This window comes from Halichoerus grypus, chromosome 10 (genome assembly GCF_964656455.1).
Source record: "Halichoerus grypus chromosome 10, mHalGry1.hap1.1, whole genome shotgun sequence".
Classification (NCBI taxonomy): domain Eukaryota; kingdom Metazoa; phylum Chordata; class Mammalia; order Carnivora; family Phocidae; genus Halichoerus; species Halichoerus grypus.
In genome coordinates this window covers 130,510,073-130,533,412 of record NC_135721.1, presented here as the reverse complement: position 1 = coordinate 130,533,412, position 23,340 = coordinate 130,510,073, and the positions used below count along the sequence as shown (strand labels likewise).

Here is a 23,340-nt window from a genome sequence, read left to right as displayed (position 1 = left end):
TTTTGAAGATTTAATTTATTCATTTGAGAGAGAGAGAGCGAGAGAGCACAGAGGGAGAGTGAGAGAGAGAAGCAGACTCTCCACTGAGCAAGGAGCCTGATGCGGGACTCGATCCCAGGACTCTGGGATCATGACCTGAGCCGAAGGCAGATGCTCAACCGACTGAGCCACCCAGGTGCCCTCAGTTGCCTTCTCTTTAAATGGGCACCGTAATGGCACCCTTTAAAGTTGTAATGGCGCTTCCCTCAGATTGCATGGAAGCTACTCTTAGCAATGTCTGGACTATACTAAGTTCCCAATTATTGGCAACAATTTGTATTATTATCTCCAGAGTGTTTCCAGTGCATCAGTTGTAGAGGGACAGATGCTGAATATGTCAGTCTTGACAGTCAAAGTTGCTCCTCCGTCCTTCAGGCTCTTCCTGTGGAGGCTCAGATATCTAAGGTTTAATCTTACCCTTCAGTAGGATAATCTTAAAAGAATCACAGCTATAATAACTAACCTCACTGAATCTGTCAAGTGGCCAATACCCCCATTTTATCCTCCCAGCCCTATGAGGAAGGACCAGTAATTTCACCCATTTGGTAGATGGGGAGACTGAGGCAGTGAGCGGTCAAGTAACTGTCCTGAGATCCCACCTCTGGTAATCTGGTGGAGCTGGGCGCTGAATCTGTCAGTTAGGCCCATGACTCATGCTCCTCCCCACAGTTTATAGGATTTTCTGGATTGAAGTTGATATAGCAAGTATGGGTGATTGGACGGTGATGTGGAAGAGTGCAGAAGGTGGGTTCCCTAAAGAGACACCTGCTGAAGGCTCTACCTTTCAGTGAAACTGGGCCCCTGTTGCTGTTCATTCTGCAAGTGAATGAACCATGAAAACAGAGGCTGCCCCAGTGTCTGGCCTGGCCCCATCCCTTCGGGGTTTCTCCTCCATGTAGAGCCCAGGATAGTGGGGTGGGGGAGGGGAGATAAGGAAATTGCCTCCTGCTCAGCAGTGGTCACAGGCTTGGTGGCACTGTCTCTCGGGTGGTGTCCTTCCTACAGATGTGACTCCAAGGGGGTCACTTCACTTGTCCTACCTCAGTTTTCTGTGATGCGAAGATAAAATTGTTCACCTTGCATGACATGGGGACAGCTGGTGATCATGTATATGGTAAAGCTTTACCATACCACACTTTACCAAGGCCTGGCACACGATAGGTTCTTAGGAAAATCTAGTTCCTCTGCGGGGTCTTTCTGTTCCTCGCCAAGAAGGAAGAGTTGTGCATTAGAAGGTGTGTTTTGATTGTCGGGCTATCATTTCTCTTTTCGGGAATAATCTCTCAATTATTTCCTTCTGAATGCTTCCCCCAGTCTACCTCCATGGGCTTTGGGTGGAATTCACTCTACCCCTGAATCTGGGAATGGCCCTGGAACTCTGGGCTTGGCAGCTGGAACCTTTTATCCCTCTGGTCCTCTGGTGTGGGGATAAGCATGTGACGTAGTGGGAACCATGGCCAGGGAAGCTGCATGCACTGAACAGCTGGGATTAGTCCCCTAGGCCATGAAGGAGAGAATTGAACACTGAAACAAAGTTGCTCCTGGGGAAGAAAGGAGCACGGGTGCTGCTTAGATAACCCATGTGCCCAGTGCCCAACACAACGGTTCTCTTGCTGCTGAGGGAGCAGAGAGATGCAGAAACTTGCCCAAGAAGAGCCGTGTGATTCCAGACGCCATGTTCTTAACCATAACCCAATAATTTGCATTTTGGCTTGCACCAGTTTAGGTGGTTTTGTGTATAACCTTCAACAGATAGTAATCTCCTTGAGGGCATGAGCCATCTATGGCCCCTTCTCCAATTTATCCTCACGACCCAGCCTGGTGCTCGGCAGAGTCGGGGGGTCAACAAACTTTTGGTGAATGAATGAGAGTGCACAAGAATGCCATGGGGGGGGTCATTGCATCTTTAGGTCTCCAAGGATTATCAGACCCCCTTTTTAGACTCGAATGTGCATACAGATCACCTGGGACCTCCTTAAAATGCAGATTCAGATTCAGCAGCTCCAGGAGAGGGCCTGAGATTCTGGATTTCCGATAAGTTTCTAGGCAATGTTGATGCTGTTGTTTCAAAACCACACTTCGAGAAATAAAGTCTGGGTGGCTATGTGTCCCTGTGACAATCACTAGCCACGTTAGGCTATTAAGCATCCGAAACGTGGCTAATCCAAACTGAGATGTACTGTAAGCGCAAAATACACACTGGATTTGGAAGATTTATTTAAAAAAAGACCCTATAGACTATATTTTATAATGTTTATATTATAGGTTGCAATTATATTTTGGATATATTGAATAAAAAAATATAAATGTGTATATATATATATATATATATATATATATATATATATATATATAATTAAAACCTGGTTCTTGTTTCTTTCAACGTGGCTACTAGAAATCTGAGCGTACATATGTGGCTTACATTATTTCTTTTGGACAATGCTAAGAAAAAGTGTCTTCAGTTGCGGAGTTTTTATCCCTACTGGACCCTGGGTCAACAGGGTCAAACACTACAGAGAAATCAAGAGTGAGGAAGACTGAGGAGAGATACGGATGCCAGAATTTTCTAGAAAGAGCCGCGTGTCAATGGAGCCAGGAAAGGGATAGTATTACTGACTAAGGAGAGGATAGGGAGACCGTGGGGATTAGGCTTCTCTGCTCAAAAATTTGATGAGATTTTTGTTCCATGGATGAAACAAAACTCAGGCAAAAATTTTAATTTTTTTAGCGAGACTCGTTAAGGGTGGGGGTAAAGGGGATTTTCAGCGGCACACCCCATGACTGCAATTTTCCTCTCAGGCGGATACCACACATGGACAAGGAGTCAACTGCAAGACTATCTGTGTTGCCAAACAGTGTAACAAACAAAAGGTCCGACATTGGGAGGACTGAATAAATCAGTCTTGTTGTGCTGGTAGAACACAGGAAGCTGAGGCCAGGCTTCGCAGCAGGGACACAGCTCAGAAATTAATGTTGAGTGAAAAGCAAGCTGCAGAGAGATAAGTGCAGAGTGATACTGTTGGTATGAAGTTTAAAAAACATGTAAAACAACACTGTATATCATATAGGGATAAAAATATAAAAAACATAAAGATATGCATAGGAGTGAACAACATCAAATTCAGGATAGTGGTTATCTTAGGAAAGAAGGAGCAAAATATGATCAGAGAGGGGAGGGCTCACAGGGGTCTACTGTAAGAACATTGTGGATGCATTTATTTACTCATTAGAGAAAAACAGCTGCTCAAGGCCATAGTCCGTTATGAGCACATAAGATATTGCTACTACAATTTTATTGTTAAAATTCCTTCTATTGCTCTGTTAGTTAGTTTTATTTTTTAACTAACTGCTCTGCAATTAGTTTTATTTTTTAATCCCTTGCTTTCATTTTTTTGTGTTTATCACAGCCATGCACACCCATGGTTAAAAGACTGAAATCGCTCTTCAAGGTTTGTTAACTAAATAGTTTTTCCTTTTTTTAAAAAACTGGGCAGTAGGAACACAGGTGTTGGCTTTGTTACTCACTAATACCTTTTTGTAAATCCGAAACATTTCATTAAAAATGCTCAGACGTGGGGAGCCTGGGTGGCTCAGTTGGTTGAGTGCCTGACTCTTTTTTTTTTTTTAAAGATTATTTATTTGAGAGAGAATGAAGAGAGAGCCACACGAGAGGGGGAAGGGTCAGAGGAAGAAGCAGACTCCCTGCTCAGCAGGGAGCCCGATGCAGGACTCGATCCCGGGACTCTAGGATCATGACCTGAGCTGAAAGCAGTCCTTTAACCAACTGAGCCACCCCGGTGCCCACAACTGACTCTTGATTTCAGTTCAGTTCATGATTTCAGGGTCGTGGGATCGAGCCCCACATTGGGCTCCATGCTCAGCTCCTAGTCTGCTTGTCCCTCTCCCTCTGCTCCTCCCCCCAACATGCACGTGCACGCTCTCTCTCTCTCAAATAAATAAATAAATAAAATCTTTAAAAAATGCTCAGACATTCATAAAATCATTATAAAAAATGAACAATCCTCCTTCAGAATAACTCTCTGTCTACAAATTTAGTGAACTTAAGCTTCTTTAAGACTGGGGTTTGTCGGGGCGCCTGGGTGGCTCAGTCGTTAAGCGTCTGCCTTGGGCTCAGGTCATGATCCCAGGGTCCTGGGATTGAGCCCCGCATTGGGCTCTCTGCTCGGTGGGAAACCTGCTTCTCCCTCTTCCATTCCCCCCTGCTTGTGTTCCCTCTCTCGCTGTCTCTCTCTCTGTGTCAAAATAAATAAATAAAATCTTTAAACAAAAAAAAAGACTGGGGTTTGTCCGTCTCCCATTCTACTAGCTTCTTTTTTCCTTGGAGTCGATGATCACTCTGATTGCCTTTTCCATGTCATGCTTACCACATCCAAGTACTGTCGTTTGGAAGTTTGGCAGGGAGTTCATAATTCAGGTGAATTTTCCTAAGCTGTATTGGGCGTGGTGGTGGATGTAGTTTAAAAAGTATGATAAAAAATAATAAAAAGTATGATCAATATTATAACTGCAACTTGGATTACAGCTAGGAACTTCCTGCCCCTCGATATCTAGGTAAAAATGCCTTGAAGTCCTCATTCCTGAAGCCTGTACTGTTCCAAAGCCTTCCCAAAGATTTCCTCTAATTCTGGTGGGGATTTAGGGAATTTAGGGCATACTTTCTCTTGGGCTCTGGTTTCTGAGTGTGCTGTCTCTTTCTCCTTCCTGCCTCCCTGAAACTGTCTCGCCTTCATTTTAAACTATAGAAATCCACTCAGACCAGTCATTTCATAGGTATCAAGGACCTTATCGACTATTTCTTAGGACAAACAGAGAAGGGTTTTACATACCAACATGTGAACATATTTTATTGGGATCGGTTGGCATTGTTCTTCCTAAAATGTCTGTAGGGGCTGTTGTTGGCTTTGTTTCTCTAGTTTCCTTCCTCTTTATCCTGGTACCACAGTGTGTATTTTCGTTGGGAAACCAATCTACCTTGCTTTCAGGTTTTTGGGGGGACCAAAGCTCTCTGGGGACAAGACTAAGTAGTTATTATCCCCATTTTATAAAGAAAAAATAGTGGGATGTCAGGAGGCTTGTCTGTGTTAATGAAGATCAAAAGAGTTAGTGAGTGCATGCTTTGGAGCTTGAACTCACATCTAACACTAAAGCTTGTACTCATACCCACTATGGTATAAGAATATCATCATACTGGTAGTAACCACATAGCATCAGCTCCCAGGCTCTCTCTTCCTTCCAGACTCTCCACTGAGCTCCAAATTTGTATATTCAACTGATATGTAATAACTTCACTTGAATGTCTTATAGGCATGGGTGAGCGTTTAAAAAAAAGGTTCACAGATTCTTTGACACAACATCCTCCAAGGACCAAAGCTTAATTTCCCTCTCCTTGAGTGTGGATTCAATTAATGATTTGCTTCTAATAGAATATTATGGGAACAACAGTGTGTGATTTCCAAGGCTAGGTCATAAAAGGCATTGTGACTTCTGCCTTACTCTTTTGGATCTCTCACTGTGGGGAAAGTCAGCTGCCATGATGGGAGGACACTCAAAGAGGGAGATCTATGTGGGGAGGAACCGAGGCCTCTGGCCAACGGCAGTATGAGGGCGCCATCTTGGAAAGTGGGCCTCCAGCCCCAGGCAAGCCTTCACATAAGGCCGCAGCCCCAGTTGATATCTTGACTGCCACCTCACGAGAGACCCTGAGCCAGAACCATCCAGCTATGGTGCTCCCAAGTTCCTGACTCACAGAAACTGCAAGATAATAAATATTTGCTGTTTTAAGATATACAGTTTTGGGGAAATTGATTATATGGCAACAGATTAATACAGCATCTCAAACATGACATGTCAAGAGCTGAACTCTTAATCTTCATTCTGCAAATGTAACTTTCCCTCTGTCTTCTCTATTCAGAAAATGACAGTGTCATGATTCTTGTCCCTCATGGTAAAACCTTGAAGACATCCTTAAAACCTGTCTTAATTTCACAACCCAAGTCAAATGTAAAAGCAATCTCATTGTTCGAACTTTAAAATGTATAAAAAACCCAATCATGTCTTCCCGCATCCTCAGTTACTGCCCTGGTCCACCCCCATTACCTCTCACCAGGTTGGCTGCAATTGCCATCTACCTAATATCCCCCTTTCCCTGGAGCTCCTCGCATCAATTCTGAATACAGTAGCCAGAAGGATCCTTTAAAAATATGAGACAGATGGTCAATTCCTCTGCTCCAAATGCCTCATGGTTATTCTTTTTCCAGATCTATGAGCTACTCCGTTCAGATCTTTGCCCAACTATCACCTTCTCAGTGAAGACTTTTCTATTGAGCATTCTCCATAGTGTGTATTTTACTTATTTATTTTCTCTCTCCCTTCTAGAGTGATGTCTACTTAAAGAGAGGGATTTGTTGTCTGTTGGGTCCCCAGAACCCAGAAGGATTCCTGCACATAGTAGGTACCCTATAAATATTTACTGAACAAGCACATTGCTGTTTCCTAAGAGCTATTGTCCTTGGAGAACTACCTGGGAAGCCAGTTACAAATAAGAATGCCCAAACACAATCTTAGGTACCCAGTGAGAGTCTGATGAAGACTGGAGGATTGTAAGATGTGTCCTTAGGAATCTTTACTGCATTTGTCTCCTAATCTTTCAGCAAAATTTGTTATTTCTGCTTTAACAGAGGCAAGGAAAATAGTAAAATATATTGAAATTGGTTTGTATTAAAAGAACTCTTTTGTAGTTAGGGCAGTAAATTATAGACGTAGGATTCAATATAGGCCATAAATTGAATATTTTTGTGTGAGTAGAGTTGTATCGACTGTTCCTTTGGGGATTAGAGTTTATTTCCTAAGCTTTTGTTCACTACATCATGAGTCTTTTCAATAAAACGATCTCCTTGCTTGACAGCCAGACAAGACTTTCAGTGATGCAAGGGGATTTTATCGGGTGTGGTTAACTCAGAAAATTGTTCTCTGAAGATACTTTATGACCAAATATTTACTAATGTCCCTTAGCAGGCCCAGTTAATTTCAGAATGCCTAAGAAAGCCAATAAATGTGAACGAGGACACGCACACACACACACACACACACACACGCTCTCACAAATACACATCCACTGTTTTTGCTACTCTGTTTTAAGTAGAGAAAAACCAAGAAATATTGCTAAAATAAAAAGCTTGATGTTATCATGACCTTGATATCAAAAGTTCTTGGGCAGATGAAAGAGATTAGGACTGGTGGGCATGTCACACAGAAATTTTCATCCATCCATCCATCCATCCATCCATCCATCCATCCCTCCCTCCATCCATCTTTTTAAGCAGGTGGGCATTTGTTTTATAATACTTGGAATCAAGCTTTATAATTTATTACTTTTCTAACTAGGCAAATTTGTCCTACCCTTTATTAGAGTTTGATGGAAAGCAAGAAACAAAATCGACTCTTCAATTTTGAAATATAGAGGGTAGCTGACGAGCGACCAGCTGAAGGACTGGGTTAGGGGAGGACAGGAAACAGGTCAAGCTCTGGGATCTCAGGGAATAGGAGTGAACTGAGTCTTGCCTGGATGAGAAAGAGTGTGAGAGGCCTGCACCCCTGCTTGTCCCTTGGCACACTCTGGAAGGGTGTGGTCGGCAGCCTCTGAGAGGGCCCCACTGACCCCCACGTCCCAGTGTTCAGGTCGTTGTGTGATTGCCTCCCCTTGAGTGTGGCTGGACCTAATGGCTTGCTTCTAAGGAACAGAATGAGGCAAAAGTAAGGGGGTATCACTTTCGTATTTGTTACAGAAGCCTGGCTTCTGTCTCGTTGCAATCTCTTGTTTCCTCGTTTGCTTGCTGTGGTGAAGCAACTGTCATGTGTGAGCCGCCCTAATGACAATCCCACGTGACAATGAACTGACAGAGGCCTCCAGCCAATAGTCAACGCGGAGCCGAGGCCCTCCGTGCCACAGCCCATGAAGAACTAATCCTGCCCCCGCCACTGGTTTGATCTGGAAGAGGATCCTGCCCCATCTGAACTTTGAGATGAGGCCATGGCTCTGGCTGACATCTTGGTGGCAATCTGTGACAGACCCTGAGCCAGAGGACCCAGCTAAGCCAGGCCTGGATTCCTGCCCCACTGAAACTGTGAGATCAGACATGTTTGTTGTTTTAAGTTACTAAATTTGGGAACAATTTGTTATGTGGGATATTAGTTTCCTAGGACGGCCATAGTAACATACAACAGACTAGGTGGTTTCAGGCATCAGGAAGTAATTTTCTCCCAGTGCCAGAGGCCAGAAGTCCAAAATCAAGATGTCAGCATGTCCACGCTCCCTCTGAAGGCTCTCGGGAAAGATCTGGTCCTGGCCTGTCTCCTAGCTTCTGGTCGCCTCAGGCATTCCTTGGCTCCTAGACGGGCCATCCCCCTGTGTCTCTTCACATCATCTTTCCTTTGTGCGTCCATGTCTGTGTCCAAACTGCCCTTTCTTTATAAGGGTACAAGTCAGATTGGATTAAGGCCCCCTCTCATCTTAAATTGATTACATCTGCAAAGACCCTATTTCTAAGTAAGTCTGCATTTGCAAGTACTGGGGGTTAGGGCTTCAACATACCTTTTTATTTTTTTATTTTTTATTGTTATGTTAATCCCCATACATTACATCATTAGTTTTAGATGTAGTGTTCCATGATTCATTGTTTGTGCATAACACCCAGTGCTCCATGCAGAACGTGCCCTCCTCAATACCCATCACCAGGCTAACCCATCCTCCCACCCCCCTCCCCTCTAGAACCCTCAGTTTGTTTTTCAGAGTCTGTCGTCTCTCATGGTTCGTCTCACCCTCCAATTTCCCCCCCTTCATTCTTCCCCTCCTGCTATCTTCTTCTTTTTTTTTTTTCTTAACATATATTGCATTATTTGTTTCAGAGGTACAGATCTGAGATTCAACAGTCTTGCACAATTCACAACACTTACCAGAGCACATACCCTCCCCAGGGTCTATCACCCAGTCACCCCATCCCTCCCACCCCACCCCCCACTCCAGCAACCCTCAGTTTGTTTCCTGAGATTAAGAATTCCTCATATCAGTGAGGTCATATGATACATGTCTTTCTCTGATTGACTTATTTCACTCAGCATAATACCCTCCAGTTCCATCCACGTCGTTGCAAATGGCAAGATCTCATTCCTTTTGATGGCTGCATAATATTCCATTGTATATATATACCACATCTTCTTTATCCATTCATCTGTTGATGGACATCTTCAACATATCTTTTTTGAGGGGGATACAATTCACCTAACAACCAGCAATAGGTCACTAATTTGGAGAGTTAATCTCCCCCCTCCCCAAATTTGGGCACAATTATTAGAGTCAGGGGAAAATGGATGCTAACACCATAAAAAAACAAAGACCCCAAGGTCTATTATAAGTTCCCATCCAATAGAATTGAGCTGTCTGGTATCGTAGTCCCCAGCTACAGGTGGCCACTGACAATTTGAAATGTGACTGGTCCAAACTGAGATGTGCTGTGAGTGTACAATACACACTGATTTTTGTAGACTTACAATGAGAAAAAGAGAATGTAAAATATTTATCAAGACATTTTGTGTACTGATTCCATGTTGAAATAGTATTTTAGATACATTGGGTTACATGAAATATATTATTAAATTTAATTTCACCCGTTTATTTATGGAATGTTGCTACTAGGAAATTTAACCTTACACCTACGTGGCTTGCATGATATTTCTGTTAGGTGTTGTTTGTGCTACAGTTTGGGATGTTTCTATTCTGTTCTATTTGGAGGGAATTTTTTCCCCTCCCTAGATCTAAGCAAAACTTCAAGGTTCTAGAAAACCATGGAAATGGGCCTCTGGTCTTGACTGCTTGTGATCAAAACTGAGATACTTGCTGTCCAAAGTATTTTTACTCCTTCAAAGCCAAGTGGCTCACCCATTCCAAGTTCGAACACAGGGTTTCTTCGCTAAAGTGGTCAAGCCATGACACCTTTCAGCCAGCTATAGAAGAGTGTGAGTTTCCATATTGGCACCTCTACTAGGTCAGCCCCCTCTGGGAGTGTTGGGGGGGAAATGATGGATTGATGCAATCCCCCATCTGCCTACCAGCCCTTGGTTCCTAGGATTGGGCCGCTGATGCCTCACTTTCCACCTCCAACCCTTGAAGGTCCTCTCTTTGGACAATCAAGATCCTTCTAGCATCTTGTGTTTAGAAACAAGAGCCTATTCATTCTTCCCTGGGGAAAAGAGACATTGAGGGCAGGCTGCTTTCAGAGGATATGGGCAATGGAAATATCTTCTACTATTTCTATATCTCAGGCTGAACAAGACAAATTAATATTTCAATAAATAATCCACAAATTCATTTGTTGAACAGATATATTTATTGCCATATTTCAAAGCTCTCTTCCCTAAATTATCTTCATTTATTCAATAAACGTAGGGAGTGGTTACTCTGCCAGGCACTTTGGGGATTAATTGGTGGACAGGCAGACAAAAGTCTTCTATTGAATTTATAGTTGAGTAGGGGAGGTAGCATGGAGCAGACAACCAAAGAAAAAATTATCACCTTCTGGATCAGTGCTGCTAGGGAAAGTAGAAGTGATGTCAGAGGTGCATTCAAGAGAACCTTACTCTGTGTGTGTGTGTGTATGTGTGTGTGTGTGTGTGTGTGTGTATGTATGGGAGTGAATCAAAGAAGGCTCATAAAAGCTGAGATCTGAAGGATGGATAGAAGCTGGAGGTGACGAGGTGAGAGATGAGTAATAACTTTTCTGAGCTCTCAAACTGAGCCACTGTTCATTTGTCCATCTATCCAACCATCCATCCTTCCACCCACTCACCTACCCATCCATCCATCTAACTATACATCCATTCATCCATCCATCCATCCATCCATTCATCCATTCATTTGCCCCACCGACCTACCCATCCATCCATCTACCCATCCGTCCATCCATCCATCCATCCATCCATCCATCCATCTGCCCATCCAGCTACCCATCCATACAACAAATTCTTCCTGAGCATCCACTATGTGGCAAGCACTGTCCCCAACCACATGTAGACAATCAACATGTAAACGATGATTCTCAACCTCAGCACTATTGACATTCAAGGCTGGATCATTCCCTGCTGTGGGGCTGTCCTCTCTACTGTAGGATGTTTAGCAGCATCCCTGGCCTCTATGCATCAGATACCAGTAGGAACACTCCCCCAGTCCTGACCATAAAAACATCTCACAATGTCTCCTGGGGGTCAAAATTGCCCAGTTATAAACCATTGATGTAAATAAATAACTATATAACATATCAAGTGTCCTGTGAAGAAAAATTTCAGGTGGGTTAAGAGGATAGTGGGGGAAGGCATCACTGACAAGGTAGCAGTTAAGCAGAGACATAAATGAAGTGTGGGAACAAGCCACACCCTGGGGAAAGAGTGCTCTGGGCAGAAGGAACAGCCAGTGCAAAGGCCCTGTGGTGGGATGACTTGTGTGTGAGAAAGGAGGGCCAAAGAGGCTTGAGGGTTAGAGAACAGAGGTACGGGGTGTGTGGGAGGGTGATGCAGACACTGAGGGTGGGCTCAAGTAGCCTGTGCTGAGGTCTTGGGATTTTACTTTGAATGAGATGGAGCCACTGGAGGGTTTTGAGTAGGGGTGATGAGATCTGATCCTCTGTTTTGAAAGGATCACCCTGGCTGCTTTGTCCTGACAGACTGGAAGGTGGTTAGAGGAGAAATGGAGTCAGAGTGAGAGAAGGAGGTGGCAAGAATGAGAGAGAAAGTAGAGAGCCGCACACAAAGCTTGAGATTGCCTCTCCTCTCTGCTCAGCATACTCTGTATGTCTCAGTCCTGGTTCATAAAATGTCATAAGTGATGACATTGAAATGATCTATTTATATGTAGATGAAATCCTCAAGGGCAGAGATCAAGCCTCAGTTATCTTTGGGTCCCTAAAAGTTGTCAGAGGACCGAGTATTTAGTAGGTGCTAAAGGGAGCCCCTCAGAGCCCAGACTGATTGGAATCTGCATTTGGACCTTCGTCTTGGGAGGTCCCTTGCATAGAACCGCCCTATGTGGAAACCCTGGGCTGTGAGCATCGTGATTAATGCTCCACCAACCCAGCCAGACGTAGGCTCCAACACTGACTCAGCAACCTGCAAGCCTCGTGACTGTGGGCAGCTTTCTTCCCTCCCTGAACGTCAGTTTTCTCATCTGTAAAATGGGAGAATGATCTCAACTGTGTAGGTTATTGTGAAGATAAATGAGAGGGTTTAAGCAAAGTGATTGGCAGAGTCTCCCAAGAAACTCAACTGTTACTCCCAATGGTCTCCAATGAGGGGTGAGCAAGAGCTCCATGGCAGTGGGTAGAAACATACTGATATTATATATAAGTGTGCATATATATATGCTTTAAGTGTGTTGGGGTGTTTTGTAAGATACACAATAAATTAGTATAATAGGATGTGTATATTGTTTCTACATAGCTAAATGAATACCTATTGGGGTGATAGGTGTGTGTTCCATCACCCCAATAGTTTAGAGAGTACGTTTAGACCAATCGTGCTGACTTTGTGACCTTTCTCCTGGGTTCGTTCGTTCTTTCTTTCTTTCTTTCTTTCTTTCTTTTCTTTCTTTTCTTTCTTTCTTTCTTTCTTTCTTTCTTTCTTTCTTTCTTTCTTTCTTTCTTTCTTTCCTTTCCTTTCTTTCCTTTCTTTCCTTTCTTTCCTTTCTTTCTTTCTCTTTCTCTCTTTCTTAGATTTATTTATTTATTTGAGAGAGAGAGTGAGAGAGCACATGAGTCGGAGGGGCAGAGGGAGGGGGAGAAAGAGAATCCCAAGCAGACTCCATGCTGAGCACAGGGCCTGACTTGGGGCTCGATCTCACGATCCTGAGATCACAACCGGAGCTGAAACCAAGAGCCGGACACTCAACCAGCTGTGCCACTCAGATGCCCCCTGGGTAATTTCTTAAAAATACTATTTCCTTGCTCCTATGCCTCAAGTATTCTGATTCTTTAAACCCAGAGCTGGCCCCAGGAATCTGCATTTAATGGATGTTCCAGATGATTCTGATATGTAATTAGGTACAGACTAGTGCCTCCCAGAAGTGAATGTGTATTGTTACCGCCATGGATCTTGCTGAAATGTGATTCTGTTTAGTAGCTGGGGTAGGTTCCAAGACTCTGCATTTTGAACAAGTTTCTGGGTGATGCCAAAGCTGCTAATCCGAGGCCCACACCTGGGGGAGCAAAAGTTCAGACCTGATTCTCAAAGTGTGGTCCTGAACAGGGGGTGTCACCTGGGAGTTGGGAAGTCATGCACATTCTCAGGCCCACCTGGAAACAGCTGAATCCCAGGGTAGGGCCAGCCACCTGTGTTTTGTCAAGCCTTGCAGATGGTTCTTTTATTTATTTATTTTTAAAAAGATTTTGTTTATTATTTTTTTTCATTTGAGACAGTTGATGTTTAATATTTTCTTTTAAAAGTACACAGGAGAATAACTCTTTTTTTTTTTTTAAAGATTTTATTTATTTATTTGACAGAGAGAGAGACAGTGAGAGAGGGAACACAAGAAGGGGGAGTGGGAGAAGGAGAAGCAGGCTTCCCGCTGAGCAGGGAGCCCGATGCGGGGCTCGATCCCAGGACCCTGGGATCATGACCTGAGCCGAAGGCAGACGCTTAACGACTGAGCCACCCAGGCGCCCCAGGAGAATAACTCTTTTAGTCAATGCAACTCAGAGAAAGAGGAAAAGGATGGAATTTCAGAGCAAAAAACAAAAATTGCATCCTTCTTTAGGTTATCACATTCCCATAATCCCATTTCCATAAAGCAAGACTTTTACTCCAAAGCATAGAGGAGCTTGGAATGGTAACTCAGATATTTAAACTATGTATGGTTTACCTGGAAGGGCTTTTTCATATTAACTTGAGTGAGAGAGAACACAAATAGGGGCAGAGGCAGAGGGAGAGGGAGAGGGAGAAGCAGACTCCCCTGCTGAGCAAGAAGCCCGACGAAGGGCTCGATCCCAGGATGCTGGGATCATAACCGGAGCCGAAGGCAGACGCTTAACCAACTGAGCCACCCAGGCGTCCCTGCAGGTGGTTCTGACGCATGCTTGGGGTTTTTTTTTTTTTAAAGATTTTATTTATTTATTTGAGAGAGAGAGAATGAGAGAGAGCACATGAGAGGGGTTAGGGTCAGAGGGAGAAGCAGACTCCCTGCCAGCAGGGAGCCCGATGTGGGACTTGATCCAGGGACTCCAGGATCATGACCTGAGCCGAAGGCAGTAGCTTAACCAACTGAGCCACCCAGGCGCCCTTGGGTTTTTGAACCTTGGTTTATGAGGAAGCGCTAGTCTTCTCCGCACTGAAGGCTTCTCTCCCACCTTCAGTTGTCTGCAACTTCACTGTCGAGCCTCAAGCTGCCCGTTCCACCGAGGTGCGTCCTGTGCAGCCCCGGAGCCCTGCCTTCCCCGGGCCTGCCTTCAGAGCTCTCTGCCTATGTCCCCGGCATTGCAGGAGTGCACAGTTCAGCCGCGATGACAGGTGGCTTCTGCTGAGAAGAGCTGACAGGCCCTCTCGTCGGGGCGTGATTGACAGCGCCCTAATCAGCAGGAAGAGAATGGAATGCCTCTAGAATGATGTTTGCTCTGTAAATATTTGACATTATCTACCCTGAAAACCTGAAAGAGAACTTCATTTTTCTTTCTTTTTCAGGAATACAGCGAGTCACTGAACACCCTTACGTATAATTAGTCTGACAAGGGAGTTTCGCATTGGGCCCCGGGGACCTAAGCTCTGGGACAATTGGAGGTGGCTTTGCCTCTTTGCTGTTCAAGGTAGATGAAGGTCATTTACCTGTGACCATGGGAATCCCAGCGCCCTTAACAGATGAGTGTGCAGACTGTCCTCTGGGCATGAGGCAGATGCTCAGGCCGCAGGTCTGGGACAGGGCCTGAGCTGACAAGCTCCCGGGTGCTGCTTGTGGCCACCACTTTGAGGACTGCACTTCATAGAACCTTCCTACTGCTAACTCCGGCCTAATGGCTGGGGACGGCTTCCAGAAGTCATCTGCGGGCGTAGCTTTTGGCATTACACGGACTTGGCTTTGCATTTTTGCTCTATAAATGACTAGCTGTGTGACTCTGGGCAAGTGAGCTCACCTCTCTGAGCCTGCGCTATGGGGTGAATGAGAACATTTACGTTTGAGGGCAGTGTTACTCAAATGTTTTCTAAAAAAACTGCTCCCTTGAAGAAATTTTTTAGGCTTTCCCCCCCAAATTGTCTCCCTCCCCATGAAATTTTAATGCCACAGATGTACAGTGTATCTATTTATATACTGTGGTGCTTTGGAGGACCACAAATCATTGTAATAGCTAAGATTTTTCACTCCCTGAGAGTCAATTTGTGCCCACTTGGGAGTGGTATCACCCTGTTGAGAATGCTTATTTTAGGGCAGTTGTAAAGATTAAGAAAGGTAATTTCTGTCAACTACCTGATGCAGAGTAAGTGCTCAATGATAGTTAAGTATTAATGTGTATCATAGTGATGATATGTTCAAGACAATATAGGATTATATATTATAATATAATATTATATATATACTATATATTATTATGTCATATCATATATCATATTATGTCATATCATATTCTCTCGCCACTGATACCTGCATATTGGGTATGACTGGGGGAGCAAAGGTGCAGAGGAGGGCAGAGACACAGAAGCACGCTGAGATGACCATGTGATATAATACAGTAGTTCAGGATTTGAGATCAGGCTGGGGTCTCTGTTTCACTTCATACCACCATGTAATCTCGAAGGTGTCACTCAACCCTTCTGGGTCCCTGTGTCTTCATCTCTACCCTGGGCACGACACACTTCTCCTCTGTATAATGCAGTGAAGAGTAAATCCAAGAACACATGGAAGGAGACCATCCCAGGGCCTTTGTTATTGGTGCCAAACACACTTTCACGGAGCGCCCACCGTGCCGTGGCCATCGGCCATGGTCCTGGGGATGCAGCAGGGGAAAGACTGCCCACTGGAGCCCTCCCCTCCGGTGTGGGTGGTTGATGAGCAGGCAGCACAAGTCACCGTAAATACAAGAAGGTAATCCAGGTGTGACCAGAGAGCAAGGCTTTTCCTAGACTGAAGGTAGAGGATAAGGTAGGGTGACCGCACGTGCAAAGATGCTGAGGCCAGATAGCGCCTGGAGGGTCCTGAAATGGAGAGAGGACTCCAGTTCGGCTGGAACGTAGAATGTGCTAGAGGAGACGAGTGTCCCGGAATGGCAGGAGCCAGCCCAGGCAGGGTCTCAGGCCAGCTGAGGCCAATGGAATGATCCCATTGAAAGCAATCAATCAAGGGATGGGGGCAGGCAGGCGTAGCTGGGGGTGCGGGAAACTTGCTCTTACATCTTAGAACATCTTGTGTTTTCCCAAATTCTTTCCATTTCCCTCGGGGCAGGAGGAGCTTAGTTCTGGAGCCTGGGAAGCAGACCAAAGGGGGACTGGATAACTTAGGGGGAAAAAGACATCGGCTCATATTTCAAAGATCTTCGCCTGTCACATTTGCTCTGGTGGAGAAGTCTCTCCTCTATTACCCGACCCGCAGCTCTCCAGACCTCACCGCCGGCTCTTGGAAGTCCTGGGACACTTTCTGCTCATACCACAGATCTTAGGCTCAGTGACTACTTTATGGTGAATAAACCATTATTTTTAAAGGGCTTGCCATTTACCAAACCTTGTGCTAGGAGCTTACAAGAGTGTGGCTTTCCCACATCCCAAACTTAGATCTGAATTCTAGGTCCACCATGTCTGTGATCTGGGGCAACTTGGGTCTTCTCATCTGTAAAGTGGGGTATGAGTGGGTACCTCCTAGGGTTGTTGTGAGGATTGGGACACTTCTCAGCTTCACGTCTTACTCGCTAGGGAAGCACCAGTACATAGTACACATGAAGGTGTTATTGAGGACTCATTCATGCATTTATGGATTCTCTCAACAAGTATTATCTCGAGCACCTGTGATGTGTAAGTCATGACAGGCTGTCTTAGAAATTGGGGATAAATGGCGAATCTGCCATCAGGAGTCCACGATCTAGTGATAGTGTAACAGGGGCCAGCAAATGTTTTTGGTAAAAGGCCAGATAGCAAATATTTTTGGTTTTGGGGGCTCCAAGAGACAAAATGGAGTTACAACCATGTCACTGACTTGAGGAGTGCCTATAGCCTTTTCAGATGAGCTTCTTTCACATTCAAGATTTCTCCATGCCTTTTCATGGCTAGATCGCTTGTTTCTTTCTAGTGCTGAATAATATTCCGTTGTCTGGAGGAACCCCAGTTTCCATGCACCTACTGAAGGACATCTCGGTTGCTTCCAAGTTTTGGCAATCACGTAGACGTTTATAAACATCCACGTAGACGTTTTTGTGTGGACGAAAGTTTTCAACTCCTTTGGGTAAATACCAAGAAGCATGATTCCTGGATCATATGGTATAGAGTATGTTTAGTTTTGTAAGAAACTGCCAGACTGTCTTCTAAAATGGCTCTACTGTTTTGCATTCCCACCACCAACGTAGGAGAGTTTCTGTTGCTCTATATCCTTGCCAGCATTGGTGTTGTCAGTGTTCCAGATCCTGGCTATTCTAATAGGTGTGTAGTGGTATCTGATTGTTTTAATTTGCAATGATGACAGATGATGTCACCATCTTTTCATATGCTTACTTGTCATCTGTATATTTTCTTTAGTGAAGTGTATGTTAAGGTCTTTGGCCCATTTTTTTTTTTTTTATGGGGTTGTTTTCTTATTGCTGAGTTTGAAGAGTTCTTTGTATATTTTGGCAAAAGTCCTTTATCAGATGTGTCTTTTGCAAATATTTTCTCGCAGACGGTGACTTGTCTTCTAATTCTCTTGATATTGTCTTTTGTAGAGCAGTTTTCAATTGTAGTGAAGGCCAGCTTATCAGTTATTTCTTTCATGGGTCATGTCTTTGGTGTTGTCTCTAAAAAGTCACCACCATACCCAAGGTCATCTAGATTTTCCCCTATGTTATATTCTGGTAATTTTATAATTTTGCATTTTACATTTAGATATACAATCCATCTTGAGCTAATTTTCGGGAAGAGTGTAAGGTCTGTCTAGATTCACTTTTTTGCATGTGGATTTTTAGTTGTTCCAGTGTCATCTGTTGAAGAACTGTCTTTGTTCATTGTATTGGCTCTGCTTCATTGTTAAAGGTCAGTCCACTATGTTTATGGGGGTATATTTCTGGGCTCTCTATTCTGTTCCATTGAAAGAATTTATCTGTTCTTTCACCAGTGCCACACTGTCTGGACTACTGTAGCTTTATAGTAAGTCCTAAAATTGTATAGCATCAATTCTCCAATTTTGTTCTCCTTCAGTATTGTATTGACTGTTCTGGGCCTTTGCTTTCAATAGAAACTTTAGAATCAGTTTGTCAATATCTACAAAATAACTTGGTGGGATTTTGATTGGCGTTGCATTGATTCAAGTTGGGAAGAACTGACGTCTTAAAATATTGAGTCTTCCTATTCATGAACATGGATCATCTCGCTATTTTTTAAGTTTTTCTTCGATGTCATTAACGAGAGTTTTAGCATTTTCTTTAAGTAGATCTTGTACATATTTTGTTAGATTTATACCTAAGTATTTCATTTTTGGGGGGTGTTAATGTAAATGGTATGGTGTTTTAATTTCAAATTCCACCTGTTTGTTGCTCGTATACAGGAAGTTCATTAACTTTTCTTTATTAACCTTGGATCCTTCAACCTGGCTATAATCACTTATTAGTCCAGGAGCCTTTTTTTTTTTTTTTATTCTTTCAGATTTTCTACATAAACAATCATGTCATCTGTAAAACAATTACAGTTTTATGTCTTCCTTCACAATCTATAAACCTTTTATTTCCATTTCTTGCCTTACAGGGACTTTCAGAACGGTGTTGAAAAGGAGTTTTGAGAAGGGACATCCTTGCCTTATACCTGATCTGAGTGGGAAACTTCAGCTTTGTCACCATTAAGTATGATGTCAGTTGTAAGTTTTTTTGTAGATAGTCTTTATCAAGTTGGGAACATTCCCTTCTATTCCTAGTTTACTGAGAGTATTTATCATGAATAGGTGTTAGATTTTGTCAAAATCTTTCTCTGCATCTGGTGGTATGAACATGTGATTTTTCTTTTTTAGCTTATTGGCATTAATTAATTTTCAAATGTTGAACCAGCCTCCCATACCTAGCACAAATCCCACTTGGTCATGGTTTATAATCCATTTTACATATTTTTGGATTTGATTTACTAATATTTTGCTGAGGATTTTTGCATATATATTTATGAGAGATATTGATCTATACTTTTCTTTTGTTGAAATATCTTTGTCTGGTTTCTGTGTTAGGGTAATGCTGGCCTCATAGAATGAGTTAGGAAGTATTTCCTCTGCTTCTATTCTTTGAAAGAGATTGTAGAGAATTGGTATAATTTTTTTCCTTAAATTCCTTAAGTATTCACCACTCAATCTATCTGGGCCCTGTACTTTCTGTTTTGGAAGGTTATTAATTATTAATTCAATTTCTTCAGTAGATAGAGGTATATTTAGATAATCTATTTTTTCTTGTATGAATTTTGGCAGACTGTGTCTTTCAAAGAATTGGTCCATTTCATCTAAGTATCAAATTTGTGGACATACAGTTGTTAATTGTATTCCTTTATTATCCTTTTTATGTCCATGGGATCTGTAATGATGTTTTCTCTTTTATTTCTGACATTAGTAATTTGTGTCTCTTTTTTTTCTTGGTAAGCTAGAGGCCTATCAAATTTATTGATCTTTTCAGCTTTTGGTTTCATTGATTTTCTCTATTGATTTTCTGTTTTTAATTCCACTCATTTCTGCTTTAATTCTTATTATTTCTTTTCTTCTGCTTACTTCAGATTTAATTACTCTTTTTCTAGTTAATTGTTAACTTAGATTATTGATTTTAGATCTTTCTTCTTTTCTAATACATTCATTCAATGCTATAAATTTCCCTCTAAGCACTGCTTTCACTGCATCTCATAAATTTTGATGAGTTGTGTTTTCATTTTCATTTAGTTCAAAATGTTTTAAAATTTCTCTTGAGATTTGTTTTTTACCCATGTATTATTTAGAAGTGTGTTGTTTAATCTGCACATATTTTGGGACTTTTTGGCGATCTTTCTGTTAGCAATTTCTCTTTTAATTCTATTTAAGTTCTAGAGCAGGCATTGCATGATTTTTTTCTTTTAAATTTGATAAGATATGTTTTATGTCCCAAAATATGATCTATCTTGGCTAATGTTCCATGTGAGTTTGAAAAAAAATATAGATTATTCTGTTGTTGGATGAGTAGTCTATAGAGGTCAGCTGTATTCAGTTGATTGATGGTGTTGTTGAGTTTGACTGTATTCTTACTAATTTTCTGTCTGCTTGATCTGTCCATTTCTGAGACAGAGAGGTGTTGAAGTTTCCAGCTCTAATAGTGGATTCATCTATTCATCTATTTCTCCTTGCATTTCTATCAGTTTTATCTCATGAAATTTGATGCTCTGTTGTTTGGTGCATACATGTTAAGAATTGTTGTCTTCTTGGAGAATCAACCCTTTTATCATTAATGCCCTTCTTTATTCCTTATAACTTTCTTTACTTTGAAGTCTGCTCTGTCTGAAATTAATATAACCACTCTTGGTTTGTTTTGATTAATGTTAGCAGGGTATATTTTTTTCATCCACTTCTTTTTAATCTATAGATGTCTTTATATTTAAGGTGGGTTTCTTACAGACAACATAGAGTTGGGTCATGTTTTTGGATTCACACTGACAATGTCTTTTAATTGGTGTATTTAGACTATTGACATGCAAAGTGTTGATAATTTTGGATTAATATTCACCATATTTGTTACTGTTTTCTATTTGCTGCCCTGTTCTTTACTCCAATTTTTGTCTTTTACTCTTTTTCTGTCTTTTGTGGTTTTGAGTATTTTATATGATTCCATTTTCTCAACTTTCTTAGTATATCAGTTATTATTCTTTACCTTTTAAAATAATTGCCCGAGAGTTTGCAATATACATTTGCAAATAATCCAAGTCTACTTTCAAGTAACACTCACTTCATGAATGGTGTGTCTTATAATAATGAGATAACCATGATTCTTCCCTCCCATTCCTTGATCATTGCTGTCATTCATTTCTCTTATATACAGGTACATATATGTGTGTGTGTGTGATATGTACATAAGCATACATAATCAAATACATTTTGAATATTATTATTTTGGATAAGCTTATCTGCTAAATCATTAAGAATAAGAAAGGTAAGGGGCGCCTGGGTGGCTCAGTCAGTTAAGCATCTGTCTTTGGCTCAGGTCATGATCTCAGGGTCCTGGGATCAAGCCCCACATTGGGCTCTCTGCTCAGTGGGGAGCCTGCTTCTCCCTCACCTTATGCCCCTCTCCCCGCTTGTGCGCTCTCTCTCTGTCAAATAAATAAATAAATAAAATCTTAAAAAAAAGAATAAGAAAGATAAAAGTTTTAATTTTACTTTCACTTAGTCTTTCTCTGATGTTCTTCCTTTCTTTTTGTGGATCTGAGTTTCTGACCTATTTTATTTTCCTTCTCTCTAAAGAACTTCTCTTAACATTTCTTGCAAGGCAGGTCCATGGGCAATAAATTCCCTCAGTTTTTGTTTGTCTGAGGAAATCTTTATTTCTCTTCCACTCTGAATGATAATTTATCGTTGTACAGAATTCTAGGTTGGTGTATTTTTCCTCTCAACGCTTTAAATATTTCACTGTTCTTGCTTGCATAGTTTTTGAAGGGAAGTTAGAAGGAATTCTTTGTTCACTTTGAGGTAAAGTGTTTTTTTCCTCCAGCTTCCTTAATTTTTTCTTTATCTTTGATTTTTTTTGTAGTTTGAAGATAATATGCCTAGTTTTTGTTTGTTTTTGTTTTGTTTTGTTTTTGGCATTTATCCTTTTCCTTAGACTTCCTGGATCTGTAATTTGGTGTCTGACATTAATTTGAGAAAATTCTCAGTCATTATGGTTTCAAATATTTCCTCTGTTCCTTTCTCTCTTTCTTCTTCTTGTGTTCCCATCACGTGTATGTTAGGCCTTTTGTAGTTATTTCACAGTCCTGAGATACTCTGTTTTGTTTTTCTTTTTTTCAGTCCTTGTTTCTTTGCTTTTCAGTTTTTGAGGATTCTATTGATCTATTCTCCAGCTCAGAGATTCTGTCCTCAGCCATGTCCAGTCTACTAATAAGCCCATCAAAGACACTCTTCATTTGTGTTACAGTATTTTTTTTTTTTTTTTTTTTTTTTAATCTCTAGCATTTTTGGCGGGTGTTCTTTCTTAGGATTTCCATCTCTCTGCTTACATCGCGCATGTGTTCTTGCATGCTGTCCACTTTATCCATTAGAGCCCTTAGCATATTAATCATAGTTGTTTTAAATTCTCAGTCTGATAATTTCAACATCCCTGCTATATCTGGTTCTGAAGCTCACTCTGTCCCTTCAAATTGTGTTTTTGCCTTTTGAGATGCCTTATAATTTTTCCTTAATAGCCAGACATTGGGTGCTGGGTAAAAGGAATGGCTGTAAATAGGGTGATAGTAATGTGGTGGTGAGGTGTGGGGAGGCGGGACTATCCTATAGTCCCACTGTTAGGTCTCAATGTTTTGGTGAGCCTGTGCCTCTGGGCTGGGAACTTCATAAGAATTTCTCAGTCTTCCCCCACCCCCTTAGGTGGGATAGGAAGGCTTGGGAAGGCTGGGGGTGGGTGTTTCTCTTGGTCACGTCCGTTAGGTTCTGAGAACACCCCAGCAGATTAGGCTCTGGCTAACTAGTTTCTCCTGAGGGCAGGCCTTGTTAAGAAGAACAGAGTGCTCTGGTGTATATTTAAATGGTTCTTCTCTCCCCTTGCTCTGCAGAAAGTCCAAGATTTTTCTCTGATATTTACTGTGGAAATCTGGTTGAGCTCCTGGAGGTAAATCTCACAATATTGTGAGGGCCCCTCCATGGCGGGGTGCCCCTCGAGTTTTTAACTCTTGTTGTCAGTGTTGACTTGTCTGCACTGAGCCTCCAGAAACTTGTCCATTCCAGTTCAGTTTTCCTATCCCGACCCTGGTTCCCACGGTGGTCTCTGACCTGAGTCTCCTCTCTGTTAGGTCTCTATTCCCTGTATTTGTGTCTGTCCCTCCAACTTGGGGGTAGAGGTTTGCCCTGTGTCCTCTCCTCTTTTATGGATCTAAGCAGAG

General features: G+C 42.2%; 1 long non-coding RNA gene across 3 annotated transcripts in view; it reads left to right on the top strand.

Moving 5' to 3' along the window:
• Positions 1 to 23,340, top strand: part of LOC118524534 (uncharacterized) — an 84,003-nt gene that overhangs the window by 10,437 nt on the left and 50,226 nt on the right. The window contains exons 2-3 of one of the 3 annotated variants that reach the window (XR_013442093.1): positions 6,436 to 6,507; positions 19,003 to 19,104. This is a non-coding gene — a long non-coding RNA (uncharacterized LOC118524534). Of the gene's footprint in view, positions 1 to 6,435; positions 6,508 to 19,002; positions 19,112 to 23,340 lie in introns of all 3 variants that reach the window. The other 2 variants (XR_013442094.1, XR_013442092.1) reach the window with 2 other exon arrangements.